The sequence below is a fragment of the Orycteropus afer genome, unplaced genomic scaffold (assembly GCF_000298275.1).
Source record: "Orycteropus afer afer isolate SDZICR_OR568_19922 unplaced genomic scaffold, OryAfe1.0 scaffold00116, whole genome shotgun sequence".
Taxonomy (NCBI): Eukaryota; Metazoa; Chordata; class Mammalia; order Tubulidentata; family Orycteropodidae; genus Orycteropus; species Orycteropus afer.
The window spans coordinates 1,475,697-1,496,034 of NW_006921703.1; the positions used below are offsets into that span (position 1 = coordinate 1,475,697).

The following is a 20,338-nucleotide window of genomic DNA, read 5'->3' on the forward strand; positions in this document are numbered from 1 at the left end:
TTCAACTCCTGGTTTTCTTATTACCAAGTTCTGTCTTCCTTATCAAGGTTCATAGTCATCTAGATCTTTTCATTCTGTACAATGCAGAGGTAAAGTGGATAGTCTGCAAATTTTCATTCAGCAACATCATGCTGAGATACAGCAGAGAAATGAGGCAATTCCAAAAGAAAATTAATGACTGAAGAATCATTTGCTTGAAATGCAAACATTTAAAGCAAAAAAATAGTTCTAGTAGTCTTATTTATAAAGTTAATTTTTAGATTCCTAATTAGGTAAGTAATGAAACTCTTGTGATGTAGTAACTAAGGCATTTGACTGCTAAACAGATGATTGGCAGTTCAAACCCACCAGCTACTCTGTAGAAGGAAGATGGGTTAAGTATGTCCCTAGGTAGAATAAACAGTTAAGTGTTCAGCCACCAGCTGGAAGGTTGGCAGTTTGAGCACAGCCAGAGGCAGAACTGGTGATCTGCTTCTAAAAGGTCACAGCTTTGAAAACCCTATGGAGCAGTTTTGCTCTGCACACATAGGGTTGCCATGGTCGGAACTGACTTGGCAGCAACTAACAACGATAATTAGGTAAGTAAGTATTTAGAAAAGTTTCATGTCTGCTGTTACTGAGGCAGAGTCATTTTGGGAGCTTGTGTATGTGTTTTACTTGACATAGCTATATAAACCAAGAAAAAACTCAAACTCACTGCTGTTGAGTTGATTTGACTCATGGTGATCCCTCCTTGGGTTTCGAGGCGATATCTCTATGGAAGTAGATTGCCCAATCTTCCTTCCGATGAGCGGCTGGTGGGTAAGAATGTGGGTGAATCTGCATGAATCCATTACCACTGTTGGAATATAAATTTGGAGTGAGATTATCACTGGTGGTGGATTGGTACTACTGAGATCATTATCATCAGGCAAAGAAAATGTGAAAGCCAGGAGAAATGATCTTGAAGTCCTCCAATAACAGAGTTAAATGTAGATGGCTGGAAAGGAGAAAGAGAGAGAATGAGACCGTTTCTCTTAGTTCCATTGCCTGGTTTCCTTTAGAATCACCTTGATTCCTTCTAGGTGCTAGACACAGGACCATGTTTCATGGCTGGTTTACTGAGCTGATGATTACTCAGTCCTACAAGGAGGGGTCGCTATGAGTCAAAGCAACTCGGCAGCAGTGAGTTTGGTTTGGTTTTTGGTATATTTTCTTACAGGGTCAGTAAGCAGTACCAGAAAATAGGCCCAAAATGTGATCTGCTCATAATTATGGCTATGATTTATTATTATAGTTTATATCACTGCAGTTTTTCAACTGAGCAGAGTGCTTCCTTATTTATACACATGGTGGTTATTTGTATGTTATACTGTGAAACTGAGAGTTTTAATGTTTCCAGAGCTATATTCCTTTCTAGGCAGGAATTTCCTTAGACTTTTGATCCAGAATTTTTCAGGGAGAATTCAACAGAAGAATCTGGGAAAGATATCATTGCCTGCCTTAGGGAGGAGGGTTCTTGTATCTTATCATTAAAATCCTTCCCAGAGAAAGAAAAATTTCAAGCCAATATTGGAAAATATGGTTAGGTATTTTAAAGCTGTAAATGCTTGTTGTTGTTGTTGTTGTTGTTATGTGCCGTCGAGTCGGCCCCGACTCATAGCGACCCCTCCTTGGGTTTCCGAGGCAGTATCACTACAGAAGTAGGATGCCCAACCTTCCTTCTGAGGAGTGGCTGGTGGGTTTGAACCGCCAGCCTTCTGGTTAGCAGTCAAGTGCTTTAGCCACTATGCTACCAGAGCTCCCTGTAAATGCTTAAATGTATGTAATTGGAAAGCCCTTTTGTGTCTAATGATTTTTAGTTTTAACCTACCAGAAACCAAACCCACTGCCATTGAGTCAATTCCAACTCATAGCGACCTCCATAGGGTTTGCAAGTCTGTAAATCTTTACCGAAGCAGGCAGCCCCATCTTTCTTCTGTGGAGCAGCTGATGGGTTTTGAACCTCTGACCTTTTGGTTAGCAGCCCAATGCCTTAACTACAGTGCCATCACTATTAAATTTGCCCAAGGTCAAATACCCTCTAGCAAAGCAATCTCAATTGAGGCAAGGGAACTGAAGTAACAAATATTTTGTTTTAATGCTTAGAATCTTACCTTCTAAAACCCAGTGACTTCATGTGCATAGAGTACATTGATTTAGCATGGGAGTTAATTTGGCATGAACACTTTGCTAAGAATTTTCCAAACCCCACATTTCACTCATTTTTGTTGCTGATTATACACCTCAATTGTTGTTACGCAAAATAGACACATCATAAAACATATGATCTGTATAACCTGGTTGAATGAAAGTGCTTTTTAGAACTTTTAACAGAGCGGAGTTTTTACCTATTGTTTGTCTTTGCATGGTCTGTTAAAAAAATAAATAAAATAAAATAACAGCTTTGACCCAGCCACCATGACTCTCAGTAAGAGATTCTGGGCTGCACCTTTTCACCATTGAATGTCTTTTATAACCTGCCCAGGAATTAGGCAGCTTTTAAATCTAGCAGGTCTCTGGGTTCCATTAAGCACTCATTTAAATCCTTTCTCACTTGGGCCTGAATTTTAAGTACCCCTTGTGGATTTCAATTAGGATTGTTACAGATTTCAATTAGGATTGCTACAGAATTAGGTGAGGACTGAAATGAGATTAACATGAAGAAATAAGGAAAAGATACTATATTAGGTAATTTATGATTCATGTGTCTGGATCACGTCACTAATAGTATAGAAATGAATTATTAACTTGATAAAGTATGTCACAAATGATGAGGTTAGTGCATACTAGGGAGAACTCTAATAACAATAAAAACATGCATAGTTTTATGGCTCTGAAACAAATTGCCTGCGTCACCCACAGCCAGGTTTAGTTAAAATAACTACACTAATTAGATAAAAAATAAGGAATGAAAAGAACTATAAAGGTCTCCATCAAGTGAAGAAAGGCTATATATAAATCTGCATGTTATATTTCTATTAAGGCCTACTTTTAATGTATGTGTGAAAGGAAATTGCAAATTAAGTCTGGTGCTACATATTCTAAAGGCCAAAGTTTTCTAACTACTGTATTGTTTGGCATGAAACCTTCATCTCACCCTGCTGCCCACCCCCTCCACACACAACCAATACTGTTTATCTCCTCGGAGCTGGGTGAATATAAAAGACAAGTCAATATTAGATCCCATTGATTGCTGTTTTTAGAAAAATAAGGCTAATCATTAATATAGTTCTCTGTTAGAACTCTTTAAAAGAATATAAGTTATCATACAGCAAAATTGACTTTTTCTTTCTTTTGGTGCTCAGTTCTATAAATTTCAACACCTCTGTGGATACTGCCTCGGAAACCCAAGGAGGGGTCGCTATGAGTTGGGTCTGACTTGATGGCACATAACAACAACAACAACAGTGGATTGATGCTGACATTACAATCTGGATACAGAACAGTTTCATCACCCAAGAACCTCCCTTGTTCTGCCCGTATGTAGTCACACCTTCCTTCCACCTGGTAGAACACTTTTTAAGCTTTTATGCAGAGGTTTGTGTGTCATCCAGACATGTCCCTAATTGTATTCTTTCTGTCTATCTCATCTTGGCACTTTATTCATGTATTAGGTGAATCCCTTGAGAGTGTTATATAATTAACACAATTCTCCAGCACCAAATGAGATTGGGTGATCATCTGAACCAAAATTAGGGTGTGCAGAAAATGTACTAGAGTAGCTCTGGTGGGATAGTGCCTAAGGCATTTGACTGTTAACCAGAAGGTTGGCAGTTCAAACCCACCAGCCACTCCATGGAAGGCAGACTGGGCAATCTACTTCCATAAAGATTCACTGCCTCGGAAACCCAAAGGGGGTCACTATGTGTCAGAATCGACTCAATGGCAGTGAATTTCAAGTTTGGTGGTAAGAGATTAAGCCACTTGGAACTAGCAATTGTCCAAGGAGGAGACTCAATCTTGGAGAGGTGGAATTCAATCCCAGGAAGAGGATGTCCCACACTGAGAAACGGCATGAACAAGACATAGAGGTGAGAAAGTGTGACACACTTCCCCACAGGTGAAAATAGCTATTCTCTGCATGACTAGTATGAAGGGTATATGGAGGGGGATAGCAGAAAATAAAGACTTGAAAGCTAGGCCAGGATATGGATTTTATTTTATCGACAGTGGGAGATCACTGACTCATTTCTAAGGAGGTGAGAGATTTCATCTAAAAAGTCCTTCCAAAAGAATAATCATATAAGGCAAAGCAGCCTTTGGGGACAAGGATATGCAATGATATCCAGAAAAGAATCCTGGTGGCAAATGCCCCTTTAGCTGCTCCTCAGTGATATCAGAACTTTCTATGCATGCTTTGTGCTTAGATATGTGGAAGCATGAATGTTGTTGTTGTGTGACGTCGAGTCAGACCTGACTCATAGCGACCCCTCCTTGGGTTTCCGAGGCAGTATCACTACGGAAGTAGATTGCCCCATCTTCCTTCCGAGGAGTGGCTGGTGGGTTTGAACCACCAGCCTTCTGGTTAGTAGTCAAGTGCCTTAGCCACTATGCTACCAGAGCTCCTTACTACATTGCATATTGTTCTTAAAATATCCTTTACTCACCTGTATTAAGTTTAGAATCAAAGATGTCCTCTAGATAGAGTTAAAGAGAAAAAGTAGGCAGTGTTTACCGAATTAGGAGTCCTTGTTGTGCAGTGTTTAAAGCATTCAGCTGCTCATCAAAAGTTTGGTAGTTCAAGCCCTCTAGCTGCTCCATGAGAGAAAGACTTGGCAGTCTGTTTTGGTAAAGATTTACAGCCTTAGAAACCCTACAGGGCAGTTCTACTCTATCTTATAGGGTCACTATGAATCGGAGTTGACTCTATGGCAGTGGATTTATTTACTAGACTGGAGTTTCTGCGTTGTGCAAACAGTTAATGCTTGGCTGCTAACCAAAAAGTCGATGGTTTGATTCACCCAAAGGTTCTTGAGAGAAAGACCTAACTACTTTTGGAAAATCAGCCATCGAAAATCTTATGGAACACAGCTCTACTTTGACACACATGGGGTCACTGCGAGTCACAATTGACCTACCAGCTGCTTTGTGGGAGAAAAATGGACAGTCTGCTTCCATAAAGATTTATCGCCTTGGAAACTCTATGAGGCAGTTCTATTCTGCCTGACAGGGTCGCTGTGAGTTGGAATCAACTCCGTGGCAGTGGGTTTTAGTATATGTAGAAACAGAAATAGCACACCCATACTTCAGAGCTGCAAAAACCTATTCATTTATTCATTCACAAGGCACGCTCGAGTTGGTAAGCTGTATGTGGGATGTGGAACCTTGAAGCCCAGTTTGCAGGTTGGGACAGCCTTCAGGAAACTGTGGTAGTGACTCCCTGACCATTTAAGCCTAAGACAGCTTGGCCTATGCTGATCCTTGGAGATCAACTCTCATTTTTTTTAGTAGTCAGAGAATTTTCCCCCATTATCAAGGTCTTTTTTGGTATTAGTCCTTTTTATCTGTTTTCTTACATTTTATGGTCTCTTCCTCCATTTCTTCCTAGCCTTCAGGTTCCTGACTTGGACTCTGGACTCCTGCTTCTACCAGCCTTTGATCTGAGTCCACTTGGTTTTCTCATATCTACGTAGCTGGTTACTTTGCTGATCCTCACACTTACCTATGTCTGGCCTATGGTTGGTTACTTGGTACTGACTCATGACCTCTTTCTGACCTTATCTAATTGGGACATTTTACTATTATGGACCTCTGGTCTCATTTCTCATTTATTCTGAATTACTTATTTCCCTTTGAACAGTGGCTTAAACCTCCACTTTCTACCACTTTTGGCCTTTTCTTCTAGTAATGGTCCCTGGGTGGTGCAATCAGTTTGAGTTCAACTGTTAACTCAGAGGTTGGCTGTTCAAACCCACCTAGTGACACCATAGAAGAAAGTATGATGCACTGCTTCAATAAATATTATAGCCAAGAAAACTGTAAGGAATAGTTCTCTGTAACACATGAGGTCATCATGAGTTGGAATGAACTGATGGCAAAGAGTTTTTGGTTTTTAATCTAGTACCATCAAATTGTTTTCAGGCCTCCATGCCCCACTGCACTATATAAGAAGCATGTGACATCAGGATGTTTTACCACTGCTTTAGTTACACGGAATGAAGTGTTGATTTTTGGCCCATTTGTTTCTTTTCTTCTTCTTCTTTTTTTAATTCTAGTTTAGTTCCAGATTAATAGTTAGAGAACATGAATAGATTTTGGTCTCTTTTAGATAGATTCAAGAGCTTAAAAAATCCTTTGTTTAAAGTTGAGTTAGAAAAATACATTCAGGTTTAAAGGGTGTAGTGTTTTATTTGGGTAACGAGAATACAGATAGAGTTGATGGTTCCATAACACTGTGAATGTATTAAATGCCACTGAGTTGTTCACCTTAAAATGGTTAATGTTATGTTTGTAACTTGTGCCTCAGTTAAAAAAAAAAAAAGACATTCAGTTCTGGGGCCCAAAAATTACAATGTTTTTTTCTCATTTTAGATTTGTGGTATTATTTGAGTTTTTGCTTGAATTGTTGAGGAAATAAAAAGCTGAATGTCCTAATTTTGGGGATCAAGTGACGCATCATTTGAGGGCTAGATGAATGTAAATGTAAAACTGAATTTCTATGTAGGTGACTGTGACCAGTGGAATATAAATGTTTCACAAGTTGACAGTCCCATATTCAAGGAGAGAAGATTTTAACACATATGGTCTGTCATCACAAACAACTGTTGCCCTTTGGGACAAGAAGACAGTTGACCTTTGTAGTCCCATAGAGGGGAAACCAAACTCAAGAAATCTGTGGAACATATGTTCTCTTAATTTCTCTGAGGACTACCAAGAGGAATGATATCTTGCTTAGGAAAATATTGAGGCTTGGGTGTTAGGGTCAAATGGATTTTTTGAAGAGTCTGCCACCTTCTTCTCTGAGATCTTCTTAATGCTGTTTGGTACTTGAAACACTCTCCACCTCAGACGTACCCCTCATAACTGGGCATTCTTAAGGAAGTTTTTCTTATCTTTCATGAGAAAATGACTGTGCTGAGGGACTTCTGGATAGCTGTAGGGGAATGTGGTCACTTTGGGTATTATTCCTACAAGTTGAGCAGTTCCAGGTGTATTCTCAAAGTGTGGGGGTGGGGAAAGCAGAGCTGTTTGCAGTGGATTTCTCCTCATCCCTGGATACTGAGGACATCTTCACTCGCTGAGTGCATGATTCCACTCAAGTTTTCTCACTTGTTCTTCTAGCATCTGTAACACATGCACAATGAGATTACAGGGACAGGCAAAACAAAGGAAGGCTCTCTGGGGAGAGAGGGAGGGTGGTTCATAAAGATGCATGTTTTACACAGCAACAGATGTTGCCAATGCCTCTGTGTGGGGTGTCATTACAGCCCTACACACAGAGGAACTGATAAAAGGCAGGCAGGGAGCAGCTGAATGCTTTCAGACCTTAGAGGGAGGTCGATGATTTAGTGTGCCGGGGATGCACTTGACAAATGTCAAGTATTTGCTCCCTTTCTCTCGGTGCAGCCACCATTTATCAAATAAAGCCTTGCTCCATTCTAGGCATTGGGTGAAGTCTTCCACTGTCTCCCTCTCCGGCAATCCCTTAGTGGGCTCTGTTTTCATCATCACTTTATAGATAAGGAAAATGAGTCATAAAGATGTTGTATTACTTGCCTGAGATCACGGAGGTAACACATATGGGACCTGAATTCAAGCCCAGGTTGATTTCTGTTTGGTGAATTTTAACCTGTAACCACCAAGCTAGGAATTAAAGAATTCAATTGCTGGATACCTGCATTTATGACAAGTTACGTAATTCCTCTGATGACTGAAGTTCCCTTCAATTAAAAAAATAAAATAAGCTTGATATTTGTGGTCTTTTATTTCTTTCCAAGAAGTGGGTATTTGGAAATGTAAATTTCTTCTTCTTCTTCTTCTTCTTTTTTTTTTTTTAAAGCTTTTGGTGAAAATATACACAAAAAATACACCCATTCAATAATTTCTACATGTTCAAATCAATGCTATTGGTTACATTTTTCCACTACTTCAACATTCTCATGATCTCTAGTCATATTGTTTCACCATCATTAACTCTCTGTACCCCTTAATGTTCTCGTCTGTGCTTTAGAGTTACTATTGTCAATTTGATCTCAAATAGATAATTCTTTTAAAAAGTGCAATATTCAAGGCTGACATTCTTTATTAACTGAGCTAAACTTTGCTTAGTTTAAAGGTGCCTTCATAGGATAGCTTTAGTTCAAGGTTTAAAGATTATTTCAGGATAATAGATTCAAGGGTTCACCTCCTCTCAATGGATCAAGTAAGTCTGGCTTCCATGAGATTTGAAGTTCTGTTCTACATTTCCTTCCCTCTAATCAGGATCCACCTATTGTGTCCTTGATCAAAATGTTCAGTAAGGGTAGTGTGGTAGTTAAGTTTGTGTGTCAACTTGGCTGGGCCTGGTTGAGTGGCTGGGGAGCTGGATGTAGTATTTCCCATGATGAGATTGGTAATCAACTCCATGGTGGAATCTACTGTGAGCAGCTGAATAAGCTGCCTTAGGGAATGTGGTCTGCTTCCCGTATATAAGCAGCAGCTTTGGGAATGGTCTCTAGCTTATAGCACACTAGAACCCTGCATGTAGCTGTGTCATTGTTCAGCAGCTTGCCATGCTCTGCCAACCTCGGGACTTTCAATGTACTTGAGTTAATGGCCAGCTGTATGGTTTGGTAACATCAGGACTGTGCTGTTTCACTTGTCAACCTTGGGCTTGTCAGTCTCAGCAGCCAGTAGCTGCTGAGTGAAGAAAAGCCTCTAGCTCCAGTGGGCGGGGAGCAGGAGACAGAACTGAAGCCAAGGTTGAAGGGCTTTCACCCAGCCTCTAGAGCTTGGCACTTTGAACTTGAACTTAAAGTCTCCAAACTGTAGGAGAATAAATTCCTGTTTCTTTAAGCCATCTGACTTTGGTATATTCCTGTCAGAGTAGCACTAGGTCTCCAGAACAGTATATGGTACCAGGAGTGGGGTGCTGCTCTAACAGACACCTAAAATGTGGAAACAGGAGTGGAATGTGTCCTTCACCTGAGACCCTGGCAGAGAGACCCTAGCATATGGCATGAGAGGTGGCAGGAGCAGAGCCCAGAGGCTGGAATGAAATAGCAACAGGCTTACCAGCCCACAGAGGAGAAAGATGGGTGCCGTTGGGTAGGCAGCTTCCTGGCAGGGTGGGTTGCCTTCGTGCATTAATTGGTAGAAGAGACCGGTTTGAAATGGAATAGCAGGTTGGCCAGCCAATGAAGCAATAAAGCTAAATGTCTTTTGGGGCAGGAATATTCCTGGCAGAGTGGGTTGCCCTTGGGCATTAATTGGCAGAAGCGGAGAGACCAAGGAAACGGGAAGCAGAACTACCTCAGCCTCAAGGGTAGGACCATGGCCTTTGTAGGTGGAACCACAACAGGTTTCAAAGAGCCAGGCCTTCATGAACTTGCTTCTGGAGTGTGAGGCTGCTCGTTCATGGGAGCTAGTGGGATGGAGCCATAGCTGCTGCCCATGAGCAAGGGGGCAGGGCTGCCATGCCCAAGAGGGAGAGGAAAAGGGTCCCACCAGGCCAAGGGGGTGAGGTCGCCACTCAGGAACTAGGGGACTGGAGCCACCCAGTGAGAGAGATCTGTACAGTTGCCACATAGTGAAGATCTGTACAGGTGCCAAGTTGACAAGGAGTGGAATTGTGGTAGTTAAGTTTGTGTGTCAACTTGGTTAGACCTGGATGAGTGGCTGGGGAGCTAGATGTAGTGTTCCCCCTGATGAGACTGGTAATCAACTCCATGGTGGAATCTACTGGGAGCAGTTGAGAGCTGCCTTAGGGATGTGGTCTGCTTCCCATGTATAAGCAGCAGCTTTAGGAATGGTCTCTAGCTTATGGCACGCTTGAACCCTACATGTAACCATGTCGTTGTTCAGCAGCCTGCCATGCTCTGCCAACCTTGGGACTCTAATGGACTTGAGATAATGGCCTGCCGTGTGGTTTGGTAACATTGGGAGTGTGCTGTTTTACTTGTCAACCTTGGGCTTGTTAGCTTCAGCAGCCAATAGCTGTCTGAATGAAGAAAAGCTTCTAGCTCCAGTGGGCTGAGAGCAGGAGGCAGAGCTGAAGCCAAGGTTGAGGGGCTTTTACCCAGCCCCTAGAGCCTGGCACTTTGAATTTGAACTTAAAGTATCCAAACTGTGAGAGAATAAACTGCTGTTTCTTCAGACCATCCCACTTTGGTATATTCCTGTCAGTAGCACTAGTTATCCAGAACAGGTAGCAAGGTACCAATAATTTCTTCTGGTCTCATGGCAAAGGAAGTTCATAGAAGTAATTAGAGATGCAGTTCATTTCCTTCTCCAATTCTTGGGTTTCCTTCTTTCATGGTTCCAGGTGAATAGAGATCAGTTGTTGTATGTTGGTAGCCACTTGTAGCAGATTTATTTCAAGTCTGATATTGTCTTCCCTCCTCATCCCTTGGCCCCATTTACTCAACAGAATTTTCTTGGAATCTTCTAGCCCCTGTTCTTTTCTTCTCCTCTGATAGCCTACAGATTCATGGGTTCTGCTAATACCCTACCATCTAACTCTGTTTCAGGGCTCTTATAGAAGGTGCTAAGTATTAAGGAAAAATAAAAGGTAGATCTGGGTAAAGAGAATGCAGAATGCTGGGATAGAGGTGGACTGCAGTATTAAACAGGATGTGTAGGGTAGGCTTTTTTGGGAAGGTAACATTTGAGCAAAGCTTAGAAAGGTGTGTGTGTGACTACTTTACCACCCAAATAGACTTGACAGAGGTCATGATTTATATTACTTGGTATCCAATAATGTTGGTTCATAGTAGGCACCCAAGACACATTTATTGAATTTAGTACATATCAGATTTAATAAATTGCTCCCAGGAATGAATTAGATAAGGGTGAATTAGGATAATTTTATTTTCCTTTAAGAGTCTCTCTCTTTTAACAAATAGTGTTAATCTTTTTTTGTGTGTGTGTGTGTGTGACAGTACAGGTAACAAGCACTGAATGTAGAAAACTGTGAAGAACCTAAAAATATAAAGAAGAAAATGAAAACCACTCACAATTATAAGTCTCAGAATAATTGCTAGCATTTTTGTGTATTCTCTTTTGACACACACACACACACACACTCATATATCATATGTATAGATAGATAAATGATAGACAGATAGATAGATAGATTGTTGTTGTTGTTATGTGCCGTCGAGTCAGCCCTGACTCATAGTGACCCCTCCTTGGGTTTCCGAGGCAGTATCACTACGGAAGTAGGATTGCCCAACCTTCCTTCCGAGGAGTGGCTGATGGGTTTGAACCGCCAGCCTTCTGGTTAGCAGTCAAGTGCCTTAGACACTATGCTACCAGAGCTCCCAGATAGATAGATAGGGAAAAAAAAAAAAAAAAAACCCCACAAACTCACTGCCATTGAGTTGATTCTGACTTATAGTGACCCCCATTGGGTTTCCAAGGCTATAAATCTTTACAGAAGCAGACTGCCTGATCTTTCTTCCGTGGAAAGCTGGTGGCTTTGAACCATGCATCTTTTGGTTAGTAGCCAAATGCCTTAACCACTATAGCACCAGAGTGCTCTCTGTATATAAAGTTTTAAAGAGTTAGAATCATACTCAGTAGTGATATTGAAAATAATTCACTATATATCAAGGGAACTGACCAGTTTTCCAGTTGTCAAAAAGCTCCCTGCATCGTCACATTAACTCTATTCATGGTTGGATGGTGGAGAGGACTGAGGGGTCCCAGTCTAAGGTGAGGGGCAGTGTAGTAGCGGTGTACTTGTGGCAGTGTCCAATTTGCCCATGCTCTTTTCACCATAATGACAATTTTATATCCTTATAGATCTTTTAACTAAATTGCTAAATGTTTTGGAAATATTTTTGCAACTTTGTAGTTTCAAAAATATTTTTAGTTTGATATTTAACTATGAGACTACAAGTATCAATTAAAAAAAATGTATATATATATATATATAAGAGTCAGAGGTCTTTGCAGTGTCAAAAGAAAAAAACATCTAAAATACTTCTTATGCCCTTAATCTTCCAGAAGGGTCTTACTTTTCCAATGTCCCCACTGGCACTCTTGCCTTTGTTTCAGCAGTTGTTTGGCTTGGTGTGTGGACTTCCCAGTGCCATGGAGTTTAAGAAGGAAAAGATGACAAGAGCAAGTAAACTAACTTGAAAGGCTGTGCATCTTGGTTTCTTCCCAGCTAACACTGCAGGACACTTTGATGCATCATGAAGATACTCTGACCAAGTGATGATGACTGAGTTTCCTCACCCTCAACTGTCCTTCTGTCTGACAGTTGTCTCCTCACAGCTGCTGCTGCCAGGGCAGAGTCTGTTGCCTGAAACCAAAAGCTTTTGAAAAGTCCTGCATAAGAAAATCGGGACCTCATAATTAAGAATAGCTGAGCAAACAATGCCACCATCATGTTGCTACATGCATTTCCTGAGATTAAAAACATTTCCAATCACAGAAAGAGACAAGGGATAGGAAACACAGGTCTACTTTATTATGTAGGCTCTGGAATTAGACCAATTGTTTAGAGTAAAGACGCTGAAGTTTTGCAGAGTAAGAGAGTGAATTAAATGTCTTCATTTAACAGATATTTGTTGATCATCTGGTAGACAAACATGGCACCTACAGTCATAGAATTTGCATTGGTCTTTTAGAGGAGTTTATTAAATGAAGATAGAGCAGTGATTATGCATTTCTGTATCTCATTAATATGAATAGCTGTATGTAGTTGTTTCTCAGTGAAACATTGATTGTATTTATTTTACATCTTGAGCTCTTCTATATAAAAGAGGCTTTTTACTCTTAACTCCATAAATCCAGTCTAGTGTGTCCCAATAAATTTCTAGTGTGTCACAGACATTACAGTATACTGTTAGGCTTTAAATCTTCCAAGAGAGACAACTTTTGAGGTGCTGAGACATTTAGAGTTGGGTGGGTATTTAGGGAAACCATGAAAAGATATGTACACTATTATATGTGGAGAAAGAATATAAATGCATCGTGAGAGAGGTGTACCTGTGCCAATTCAACTGTGTCTGTTCTTCCCCACTGGGTGAGGAACCTGAGGAGCCAAGGGAAGATGCTCACATGGAGCTCATGCTCCACTTCTAGGCCATATTCTGAGTACCCAGAATCTCAGAATTCTCCAACTAAGGGGCTACTACCAGAGCCTGCATGGGCTTTGTTCCTGTTTCTGTCTTTTTGAGTGCTAAGTGTGTTGTCACTATAAGCACATAAGACTCCTCAAAGTATAGGATGGAGATGGGGAAGAGAACGTGGTGGACCTCCATACATGTTAGGTATGGGTCTTCATATATTTGTAGTGATTTTTTTATTTACTGAAGAAAAATGTAAGACAAAGTGGTAATCTGTGTGTGTGTGTGTGTGTGTGTGTGCGCATGAGTATTTAATCTTTTCAACTTGTTCCATCTTTACTCAGGGTTGTTGTTGTTAGGTGCTATCAAGTTGGCTCTGACTCACAGAGACTTTATAGATAAAAACACAAAATGTTGCCCAGTCCTGCACCATCTTTGTGATTGTTGGTATGTTTGAGTCCATCATAGTGGCTATTGTCAACAATCTTCCAATTTAGATGGACTAGAGATAACTTTTGTGAAGTAAAGGATGCCATTTATTAACTTGTCCTCTACAGTCACAGAATCCTTTAACTGAAACATGAACTTGAGCATTTATTTCGTGCAACACTGTATTCTCTGAAACGAAGGATGACATCTTAATCCTGCACACATTCTTAAGAAGAGCGCTCCATCTGGGAGGACAAACCTTCCATGGAAACGTCTGGGTCACACATGTCTATCCAGTCCTTTGCCAAGTGCTTAATGGAGCATGCAATTGTTGGTAAGATATGCTGGGGGTCCTGTAGAGAGACCTAAAAAACAACCAGGACACTCAGGGTAGCCTGGCAAGCACACTGTTTGGGTCTAACCTCAACTGCTCTGGCCATTTGCTTTAAATAATTATGATTAAACTTCTCTTTGTGTTGTTTCTATTTTTAATTCCATTAAGTCTGAAATAATCGGAGATATTTCACTCTTAGTTTTTACAATTTCCCTTTGTGTTTATTCTGTCATTGAAGTTAAAATGAGGCAAGAGTCACAGTGTCCTTAAATCAATAATCTAATGAATCTGTCCTCACACTGCTCTGGAAAATACAGGAAATGCACATCCAATAAATTCTTCTTTGTGAGCCTCATGTAATCCTGAAGTCATAACTGAGGGCAAAGTGCCAATTGCTTTAGGACTGGCTGCAAAATTGGGCTGTCAGAGCTTATCGGGATTGAGAGAGCATGTGGTGTCATTGCTTCATTTCATCGGTGAGGCACAAGGACTCAGAGAAGGCACGTACTTGTCTGAGATCACAGAGCAAGAATAGGACCCTGGACTCTATGATATGCTTTTCCATCTTCAGTTCACGTGACAGCACACAATGAGCAAACACCTCAAAAAGGATATCTGTTTTTTGGCTTAAGAAACCCAAATAAGGAATCAAAAAATAATATGCAACCCCAAATCCTGTGTGCTTGCATAATGAACTGTTCTGAGTCAATTAGGAATTTCATTTAGGACTGATGTGACTCTTGGCTCATTTCCAGCCTTCTGAACAAGCTTATGCACATCCCCACATCACACATATAACCTCAATCATTATTTCTATTTATCTATCTATTTATTTATTTTTGTTTAGTTTAAAAATATGGAACGCTTCACAAATTTGCATGTCACCCTCGTACAGAGGCCATGCTAATCTTCTCTGTATCGTTCCAGTTTTAGTATATGTGCTGCTGAAGTGAGCACTCACCATTATTTTTAACCCTTATTTCTGGTTCCACATGGAGCATTTTCAACTTTGCATGGTGGTACAGTTATGTGGTAGCCCTTACACAGGCTGCCATAGAAGGAATTCCTCCAAGTGCTCCTAATCCTGAATAGTTGTGTTGCTGAAAGATTGCCAAAGGCAGATCCAGATCCCAGCTTTCCTAATCACAGAACTTCTCAAAGAGTGGGTAGCAGCCCAGACATATGCCCTTTCTCCCTCTGATTAGGCTAGGTTCTTATGGGTAAAGGCTTATGCCAAGGTTGCTACTTCATGTCTGTTTCTGTCATCAGAGCTCTGTCCTCAGTCCTCTTCACCCCAGCTTCACCTAGAAAGGCTCATTATTATCATGGCTAACCACAGTCAGGCCTGTTGTTATTGTTAGATGCTGTTGAGTTGGCTCCGATTCATAACAACCTTATGTACCACAGAATGAAACACTGCCCAGTCCTGCACCATCCTCACAATTAATGTTCCTTTATTAGTGTCCATCTGAACAATGAATAACTATATTCTGTAGATAAGAAAATGTCAGCTGTATCCATGAGGTAATAAAAGAATTCTATTCAAGTCTTTCTTTTCATTTTATACACTTTGTCAGCATCTGTTTTTTCTAAAATTCTGTTTAATCCACTAAGTAGTTCTCTTGTCTTTCAACTCATTCTTACTATCTGATATCTTTTTGTTTATATTTTAGGAAATATTTTTTAAAAATACTTATAATCAATCATTCTCTCATTCCCTTATTTAGTTTTATTCACTCAGCAATATTTCAATGTGAAGTGAAGTTAAATAAAATTTACAGGCACTGCCAAATTCCAAACCTTCTGACCTGACCAAATAGACTTAGGAAAATGTTCTCCAGTATAAACTTTAATTTTTTCCTATTGGTTAAAAATTCCTTCCAAAGGATGCCATACAAGTAATACAGAAGAAACGTTTCTAGATTTAACGATTAATAGTTAGACAAATTGAGGTTCTTATCATGATCACTATTTTTTTAAAGCAGAGAAATAAATACCAAATAATATATAAGACAGGAGACATTTATAATTAGCACTAAGTCTATTCCATTAGAATCACTCTTTTGAAGTTTTTCTAGCTAGAGAGACCGTATAAGTTATATTTGGGAATTTATGGGTTAGGTTAAAATAGAAGCTTTTTATCCACTTTACTATAAATTCTGATGAATCAGAGAGGAACGTTGGGATCCACTAGAGTCCTTCCCATGCTGATATTCAAATGATTGGTTTGCTTTTAAGCTCTGTTATATTTTCATCAGATATGTCCTGGGCTCTTTCAGCTAAGAACAGCTAACTCATCTCTCTGCATATTTTAAAAACAGAATAAATACAAATTTAATTTTCCTTAAACCAATGTTGCATTGTCATCAGATGAATTGGAAAAAGGAGCTGTGGATTCTGGGTTGCCAATATCTTCCATCTGTCAGTCTAGTTAAAAAAAAAAAAAAAGAACCCCTCCCCCAAAATAAAAAATAAAAACAGCAACAAAAACCCAGTTGCTGCTGAATCAGTTCCAAGTTATGCCAATCCCATGTATTGTAGAGTAAAACTGTGCTCCATAGGGTTTTCATGACTGTGAACTTTCAGAAGCCGATAGCCAGGCCTTTCTTCTGAGGTGCCTCTTAGAGGATTAGAACCGCCAACCTTTTGGTTAGTAGCTGGACTTTTAACCGTTTGTTCCACTGAGGAACTCCAATCAGTCTACTTAATTACATGGACAACACAAGACTAGGCATATTGGGAGAAAAAAAATAAAAAGCTTAAAATATGTTTGGGAGGATAAGATAGATATGTGAAAATAAAGCTATCATAGCACAAAATAAGGGTCAAATTAGTCTCGATATGTGCTCGATTTATTTACACTGGAATGGGGGTAGCTTCAACAATGAGTTTGTGTTTGAAATAACTCTGATTTGAAATAAATAAGATCTTTGCAGTAGGATTTCAAATTGTTTTTAAAAAACTTTTGGCTTTAACTCCTGGAAAATAGAAAATACTCTGTTTCTTAATTTTATTTTCAGAAGTACAGTATATTCTATCTTATAAGTGAATATCAGGAAAAAGTTTGCAAGGAGTGATGGCGAATCACTCTTGTGGGCTTGTTGTTATTGTTGTTAGGTGCAGTCGAGTCATTTTCAACTCATAACGACCCCATGCACAGCACAGCAGAACGAAACACCGCCTGGTCCTGCACCAGATCCACGATCCTTGCTATACTTAAGCCCGTTGTCGCAGCTACCGTGTCAATCCATCTTGTTGAGGGCCTTCCCCTCTTTCGTCGACCCTCCACCCTACCAAGCATGACATCCTTCTCCAGGGAATGGTCCCTTCTGACAACATGACCAAAGTAGGTGAGAGGAAGTCTGGCCATTCTCCCTTCCAAGGAGCATCTCGGCTGCCCTTCCTCTTGTGGACTTAGTTTCCTTATATCTAAAATGAGGTTACTAACTTGATGATTTACAAGGTCCCCCTTAGCGACTTGAATCTAATGTGGAACTGTGAGCCTGAGAGGAAAGCAAAACTAGGAGAATCTACAAAGTAACATAATATTTAAAAGACCATTTTGAGTCTTGGGTGAAAAAAGGAGGAGAAATAGAAACATTAAGCTATTGGATAGATTAAAGGAGTTAAATACAAAAACATTGTTAACAAAATAATCTACATAGGATTCTATGTGAGTCTATACTTTATCATAGGAATTAAATGTAACTAGAAGACAGGCTGAATGTTGGGAGCTCTGGTAGCATAGTGGCTAAGGCACTTGACTCCTAACCAGAAGGCTGGTGGTTCAAACCCACCAGTCACTCCTTGGAAGGAAGATGGGGCAATCTATTTCTGTAGTGATACTGCTTTGGAAACCCAAGGAGGGGTCAGTATGAGTCGGATCCGACTTGATGGCACATAACAACAACAACAACAATAAGGCTAAGGCAGCTTGATTTCATGGCTCCAAACACAGTATACTGGAGAGTTCCATGTCTCTGCCTTTTCTAGGCCAATCTCGATATTATAGGTAGTGGAAGTGACATCTTTTGTTCAAATATATTGCAAGTGATAGAGACAACGCTTCTGTCAACTAATATTCTTAAAGCATAACACCAAGAGAAAGAGCTGTTATTTGAATTCCAGGGTAAATCACAAGAGTAATGGTACTGCATTAAAGAGAGAACGCTAGTCCAGAAATTATGAAAAAAATGTGCGTGATTGCCCAGAGGGCTTTTTTCCCCATTAGCTTCATTAATCAGTAAAGGAGAATCAAGCCCCTACAAAAGACTTCAGTTCATATTAAGGAGAAGAAACCTAGTTTTTCCATCTCTAATTTCTATGATTGTGCAAAACTAAATTAAAAACATTGAGTATGTTCAAAATGTTTGTCCTCTATTTTGAAGCCACAATAACAGCTCAATGTAGTACACTAAGTACCTAGAAAAGAAAGAAGATAGCTTAACACCAGCTTTATGAAATTAACTGACTCCAAGTAGAGAACGAGCCACCAGATTAGATTTCAATTTTTGTCTTAAACATCAATATTCTAAAAAAATAAAATTAATTCTTGAAAAGTCTAAGGAAATAAATGATTATTTAAGCACGTGTATATTTTACAGCTCAAATCATAGACCACTTGCCCTTCACAACATGAAAATAACTACATACGTTTACTTAATGAAATGCATTTTTTTTTAGAAACAATCTTATTTCTTTCCTAGTACCCCATATAAGGAGCTCTGGTGGCATAGTGCCTAAGGCATTTGCTAACCAGATGGTTGGTAATTCAAACCTACCATCCATGGAAGGAAGACTGGGCAACCTACCTCCATAAAGATTTTTTACCTCAGAAACCCAAAGGGGTCGCTATATGTGAGAATCAACTCCAAGGCAGTGAGGTTTTTTTTTTTTTTTTTTTTTGGTTTAGTACCTATATTGTCATATCAATCCTCAAATCTCTCTCACCTTTTAAATAATAAATTATTTCCTGTTTTTCTTATCTGGACCTGTCTAGTCTAAAAATTTGATTATGCATTCAGAAATTCCTAGGTACTTATTTTCTTATGAGAAGTGATGAGAAGATATAACTCAAGGTGATAATAATATGAGACTTTAAAAACAACAAGTATACAGGACTTTACCAATTTGATGGACAGTGATTCCATCAAAGTAGTCATCTTTGAAAACTGGACATTTTTGGACGAACTTTCCTTTTGGAAAGATCTTTAGCACTTTGAATGGCTAATGCCAAAAAATGATTCTCATGATTATATAGTCAAGGTTGGGCAATCTACTTCCATAGTGATACCGCCTCAGAAACCCAAGGAGGGGTTGCTATGAGTCAGATCCAACTCCACAGCAGTGAGTTTTTTTTTTTTTTTTAACTACCCTTTGGTATCAAGCTTGATCATTGACCTTGTTCAGTCAGGTTCTGAGAAGAAACATACATCTCTGATTCACACAGTGTATGTGTGTTTAACTGAAACACTTTAATAAAGGGTCTACTTACAAAAGGTGGGAAAGTGTTATGGGAAGCCAGTAAGGGATAGGGAAGCCTTTACTGTCCCGAGGCCTGAAAGTTTTTTGATGCATTCAAACTATGGCATTATCATAGTCTTTGTTAGCTAGTGCGATAACAGAAATTCCAAAAATGGGTGGCTTTGAACAACAGAAATTAATTTTCTCACAGTTTTAGAGGCTAAAATCCAAATCAGGATTTTGTCTGTGTTGATTCTTTCTGTGAGCCTCTCTCCTAGTTTCTCACGTTGCTGGTGATCTATGGGGTTTCTTGATGTTCCCTGGAATTCTTTAGTGTCTATCTTGCCTCGTGAGTGTATATTCTGTTTTGCATTTTAATAACACAGTAGTGTCTAGGTTTAGGATCCACCTTATACTAGTCTGATTTCATCAGCATAACAAAGATAAACCCATTTCCAAATAGGATCACATCCATGGGTACACGGGCCAGGAACTCACCACATATTTTCGAGACACAGTACAATCCATAACAGTCCTTTAGATGGAATAAATAAATTTTTTTGCTGAGACTTAAAGAATGGAAAAATAAAAAATGGCAAATCAAAGCAAATATATGTCTTCTTTATGGAGTAGTTTGCATATAATCAGCTATACATATGAGTAAAATAGAGTCCTGAAGATCTAAGTTGATTTTTGCAAGGAGGAGGTTAACATATAAAATAAAATGAATAAAGTGTACATCTGTAATTATCCAAATCTGCCTGCTCTTGGCAGATTTTACTTTGTTGAATCAATTTCAAAGTCTTCACAGGTTCAGTGATGCTTTATTTTTGCTGGAAATTTGGGGCTCAGATGGTCATTATGAGTGTAAGGG

General features: G+C 39.5%; 1 non-coding gene across 1 annotated transcript; it reads right to left on the reverse strand.

Moving 5' to 3' along the window:
* Nucleotides 1-14,851: 14,851 nt before the first annotated feature.
* LOC122150298 lies at nt 14,852-14,958 on the reverse strand. Its single transcript, XR_006163595.1, has one exon. It is a non-coding gene; the product is annotated as a U6 spliceosomal RNA (small nuclear RNA).
* Between the last annotated feature and the right edge of the window lie 5,380 nt (nt 14,959-20,338).